Source organism: Pseudonaja textilis, chromosome 1 (assembly GCF_049901715.1).
Source record: "Pseudonaja textilis isolate UNSWEBS1 chromosome 1, rPseTex1.2, whole genome shotgun sequence".
Classification (NCBI taxonomy): domain Eukaryota; kingdom Metazoa; phylum Chordata; class Lepidosauria; order Squamata; family Elapidae; genus Pseudonaja; species Pseudonaja textilis.
The window spans coordinates 169,498,650-169,504,064 of NC_141990.1; the positions used below are offsets into that span (position 1 = coordinate 169,498,650).

The window sequence follows — 5,415 nt, forward strand, 5'->3', positions numbered from 1 at the left end:
GGGAAATATAAAAGGCACCACTTAATAACCAGTTAACATAAAAGAAACACGTATCTAGGGTTTATCAGGATAATTAGAACGAAATGCTCTGACAAGCCTAGGGGCTCTAACATCTTTTTCATTGACCCACTCAGCCTGGGACGAAGGAAAATGCTTCTAAGCAACCAAATATTGGAGCCAACTCCTCCGTCGTCGAGAGTCTAGAATTTCTTTAACTTCAAAATGTTGTTCGCCATCAATAAGCAATGGTACAGGAGGGTCGGTCTGGATCGGTCTCAGATCGGAAGTATGTTCAGGTTTTAACAAACTAACGTGGAAAACTGGGTGAATTTATCGAAGGCTTTTTGGTAATTTCAATTGGACAGACACAGGGTTTACAATTCGTTCAATCGAGAAAGGACCAACATACTTAGGACCAAGTTTCTTTGACTTTTGAGTGGTTTGTAGATATCTGGTGGACAAAAAGACTTTATTGCCCACTTGATATGGGTTTTGTGGAGTCCTCTTTTTATCTGCAAATTTCTTATGAGCCCAATGTGCATCATCCAATGCTTTACGAGTGACTGGCCAATTAAGCTGGAGTTGTGTTATCCATTCATCTAATAACTGAGTACTAGGCCTCTAACAAGGGAGTTCAGGTATGGGTACAAAGTCTTGTCCCGATGCCACCTTGAAGGGGGTAAATCCAGTACTACAATGGATAGAATTGTTATATGCCACTTCAGGAAATGGTAATAGGTCAGCCCAATTATCTTGCTGATAGTTTATGTAACATCTAAGGTACTGCTCCAATACTCTGTTAGTTCTCTCACAGGCCCCATTGGTTTGGGGATGGTGGGTGGAGCTTAATCCCTGGGCGGAGCCCAATAACTTCAGGAACTCCCTCCAAAAGTTCGAGGTAAATTGAACACCCCTGTCAGAGATTATGCGTTCAGGAACCCCATGTAATCTATAGATATGCAATATAAACAGTTTAACCAACGTTTTCACAGATGGAATCTTCGAACAAGGTATGAAATGTACTTGCTTGGAAAACAAATCAGTTACCACCCAAATAACTGTGTTTCCCCTGCTTTCGGGTAATTCCACTATAAAATCCATAGAAATTTCCTTCCATGGAGCCGTTGGTCTAGCCACATTTTGTAATAACCCTGCTGGCTTACCAGGAGGTCTCTTGGCTGATGCACAAATAGAACAGCTAGCCACATAAGTTTCAATGTCCTTCTTCAAAGTAGGCCACCAGAATTGCCACTTAACTAGGTGTAAGGTTTTCATGAATCCAAAGTGACCAGCCACTTTAGAATCATGAGCTTGTTGTAAGATTTGGCTCCTCGGTTTCTCTGGCACATACAACTTGGCTCCCACCCAGGCCAGTCCATTTCTAACTACAGTTATTCGAATGAGCCAGGAACCAATCATCGAGTTTTAGAGCAGCCTTTAATTGCGCAGTCAAATCATTCGATAGATCCATTTCCTTCTTCTTCTTTTGGGCTCTAGTAACTACTGGAGCTGCCAACTGTTTGATTGGGACAATCGGCCGTACTACCTCCTGGTGAGCACTATTATATTGAGGTAGTCTAGATAGAGCATCTGCCATGAAGTTCCTCCCCCCTGGAATGTACTTCAATGAAAAATTAAACCATTTAAAGTACTGAGCCCAGTGAACTTGTTTGGGGGACAGCTTCCGAGGCATTTTTAAGGCCTCCAAATTCTTATGGTCGGTCCACACCTCAAACGGGTATTTTGCTCCTTCCAAGAAATGTCTCCAAGTGAGTAGGGCCCAATGAACTGCAAAAGCTTCTTTTTCCCACACTGCCCACCTTCTTTTGGTTTCAGATAATTTACGGGAGGTATATACACAGGGTTGTAAAATCTTCTCATCTCCCACCACCACATCACTCGCATCAGCCTGGATTATGAAAGGAGCATCCATGTCCGGGTGCTCTAGCACTGGTTCAGCAGCAAACAGTCATTTCAGCTTTTCAAAGGCAGCTTGACGTTCCATGGACCACTCCAGTGGCTTACTAGGCTTTGGTTTCTCCTCCCCTTTGGTTTTTAGGAGGTTTGTGATAGGCAGTGCTATCTTTGCAAAAGCCAGGGTAAATTGTCAGTAAAAATTGGCGAATCCCAAGAAACTCTGAAGTTGGTTTCTGGTGCGTGGGGGGGGGGGGGCATTCCAACATGGCACGCACCTTCCCTGGATCCATTTCTATGCCCTCATGTGAGATGCAATACCCCAAATAGTCAATTTTCTCCCGATGGAACTCACATTTGGACAATTTAGCATACAACTTTGGCTCAGAGTTTCTTTAAGACTGACCGCACCAGTTTCACATGTTCACTCCAAGTCTCCATGTAGATAAGGATATCATCAAGGTAGACCAAAAACCCCTTGTATAAAAAAAACCCTTGTTCATGTAAAACCTGATTAATCATCTGCATGAATACTGGTGGGGGCCCCTGTATGCCAAATGGAAGAACATGGAACTGGAAACAACCTATCAGGCAGTTAAAAGCGGTTTTCCATTCATCCCCTTCCTTAATTCGAACCCAGTAGTATGCTTCTCTCAAGTCGAGCTTCATAAAAATCTTCCCCTTGGCCAGGTGGGCCAGCATGTCCTTCATCAGGGGGAGGGGGTACACATTTTCCATGGAAATGGCATTCAGGTTTCTGTAATCAACACATAAGAGAAAGGAGCCATCTTTCTTTTCACAGAACAGTACTGGGGCTGCCACCTGGGATCTAGCGTGCTGGATGAAGCCACGTTTCAAATTTTTATCGATAAACAACTGCAGCTCTTCTAATTCCCGCGGTGTCATCGAGTACAGCTTCGGTTTCGGGAGTTTCACCCCAGGTAAAAATTCAATACTACAACCTGTTGAATGATGAGGGGGCAGCTCATCTGAGGCCTTCTCACTGAATATGTCTTTTAAGTCCCAATATTCCTCCAGAATTTTCTCCTCCCCCTTCAGGTCTTCCGTACCTGTGGAAGCTAGGTCAATAGGATTCTGGAGTTTCGGTTGAGATCGCCCCACCCCTTCCAGCCACTGGTCGGTACGTATATGCAATGACCCTCTTCTCCAATTGACGTGGGGGTTCCATTTCCAGAGCCAGGGAAATCCCAGTATTATTGGCTGTTCCATCCCAGGGGCCACAATAAAACACAAAGTCTCTCTATGCTTCCCCATTGTCATTTCTATAGGTTCTGTTATGAAATGTGCAGGACCACCCCCCCACCACTGATCCATCCAATTGGCAAAAGGCTATGGGCGTTTTTAAAGGTTTTAGTCTTAAGCCCATATTCTGTACTATTTCTGGGCTGATCACACACCTTGTGCACCCAGAGTCTAGCAAGGCCAGCATTTCCCCCTTGGCCCCCAATGCGGGTACTGTTAACTGCACTGGAATGGTCATAGGGCCCTTGTTTGGACTTACCAATGAGTCGTCTTCCGAATTGACGTCACTCTCTTCAGAGGAGGTCGGAGTTCCCAGCCCCTCTCCCTTCGGATGGGTGACCTCTACAACCTCCTCTGTCTTAAGCGCTGTTTCACGAGGCTTTGCTGAGGTTTTTCCATTTTTTTTCTCCTCTTGGCGCCCCCTTTGGTTCCAACTTGGCCCAGCAGTCTGCAGCTCGGTGACCTTCCTTCCCACATCGGAAGCAAACAGTAGTCTTGAGTCTTTCTGCCATCCCTCTCTTTTGGGGTTTGAAGGCTTCTTGAGGACGTGCAGGGGAGGGCTTGCTCCAACCAGAGCCTCCCCGGTGTCTGTTTCGGGTTAAATCAATTTCCACCTCTGCTGCCAGCATGTACCACACCTGCAGATCATTGGGGTCTCTTCTGGTAATGCAGCTCTAACCCATCTTTGAAAGCTTCTATCAGGGCTACTTGGGACCAGCCTCGAATATGACATGCCAGCTCTCTAAATTCCTGGGTGTAGTTGGCCACTGATCTCCACCCCTGATTTATAGTCTTCATCCTAATCCTGGCCTTACATTCCACCAGTGGGTCCTCAAACCTTGCCCTCAGCGCAGTCATGAACAGGTCATAATTCAACAGCTGGGGAGCATTATCATTATGCAAAGTCACCATCCACTTTGCAGCTGTTCCCTCCAGAGCCCTTGTAACACATCTCACTTTGGCTGCTTCTGAGGAAAAATCCCTTCCATGTTCTTCCATATAGCTCCAAACTTGTGCTAGGAAAAACCCTAGCTCTTTGGGATCTCCCCCATATTTTACTTCCAGCAGAGGCAACTTGGGAGCTTCTAGGAATTACACCTCCTGCTGGGGGCCTCGGGCTGCTGCTGGCTGTTGCACTGGCCCAGGTTAATTTATGGGGGTGGCTGCTCGGCTTCTTCTGGCTGGGGCTGCCTCCCCCTCTCCCTCATACCTTTGTGCAGTGTGAGGTTCTCCAAAAGCCTCATTGAGGAGGTGCCTGGCTTGGTTTAGTAAAAAGTCTCTCCTTTCCTCTCTTGCCATGGCTTCTTTGTTCCACGCCGATGCGTAGTGGTGACTCCTGGGGGGGGGCTCCTCAGGATCCTTCCAACCTTCTCCCAATGACCATTTGGGCTTTACAGCTGGTTTTTCCTCAAGGTTGAGCTCTGCTAACAAGTCAGCTTCCCTTGTTTCCTCTTGGTCACTGGCTGGAGTTGACATGATGTTCAGACCCCCTCGGAAGAAATTGCATTACCTCTCCGGGTGGGCTGGTAGGGTGAGATTCAGAATAATGTCAGCTGGTGCTCCGTTCAAAATCCAAGAAAGAAATACTTAGACTCTTGTAGTTAGAGAAAAGATATTTTTTACTGGAAGTCAGTGGTAGCAACAAGAAAATTCTGAATCTGGGGAAATAGGCACGTACATCACATATATCAAGGGAGTGAAATGTTCCCACCCCCAATAGTTCAAACAGTTCTTCCAATTAAAAGTTGTGAACTTCATCATGTGGACATCTCCAGGTGGTGATGATTAGTTGACCTTGGCTTACTCAGATAAAGGTTTGCAGTTGCGCAGAGAAGAGAAAGCTAAGCAGGAATTAGAAACCCTCCCCAGTTTATACAATATCAGTTAGTAACACTTTCAGCTCATGTCCCATACATTTCCCCCTTCCACCCCCGCCATTACTCATGACAGCCAGAAAGAAGCAAAGGAAAGGAGGAAGATCTTGAAGGCTGACAACTGTCATGAATTGATCGAGGTTCCTCAGTTCTGGGGTGTTGATGTTGTGGAGTGTCACCATCCATCTGGCTGCTGCCCCTTCTAGGGTCAGGGCGACAACTTGCACTCGTGCCCCGCTGGGTCAGGAAATTCTGCCCGTATTCTTGCATGTAGGTGAGGACTTGCACCAGGAAAAATCCCAGTTTCTGGAGGTCTCCATCAAATTTTACCCCCAAGGGCAGGACCTTTCTTTGCAGTTGTATG

At 46.3% G+C, this 5,415-nt stretch overlaps 1 long non-coding RNA gene across 1 annotated transcript; it reads left to right on the forward strand.

Annotated features, from left to right (window-relative positions):
• The first annotated feature begins 671 nt into the window (after positions 1-671).
• LOC148127918 (uncharacterized) lies at positions 672-5,002 on the forward strand. The gene is made up of 2 exons (XR_015739870.1): positions 672-1,210; positions 4,708-5,002. It is a non-coding gene; the product is annotated as an uncharacterized LOC148127918 (long non-coding RNA).
• Positions 5,003-5,415: the final 413 nt, after the last annotated feature.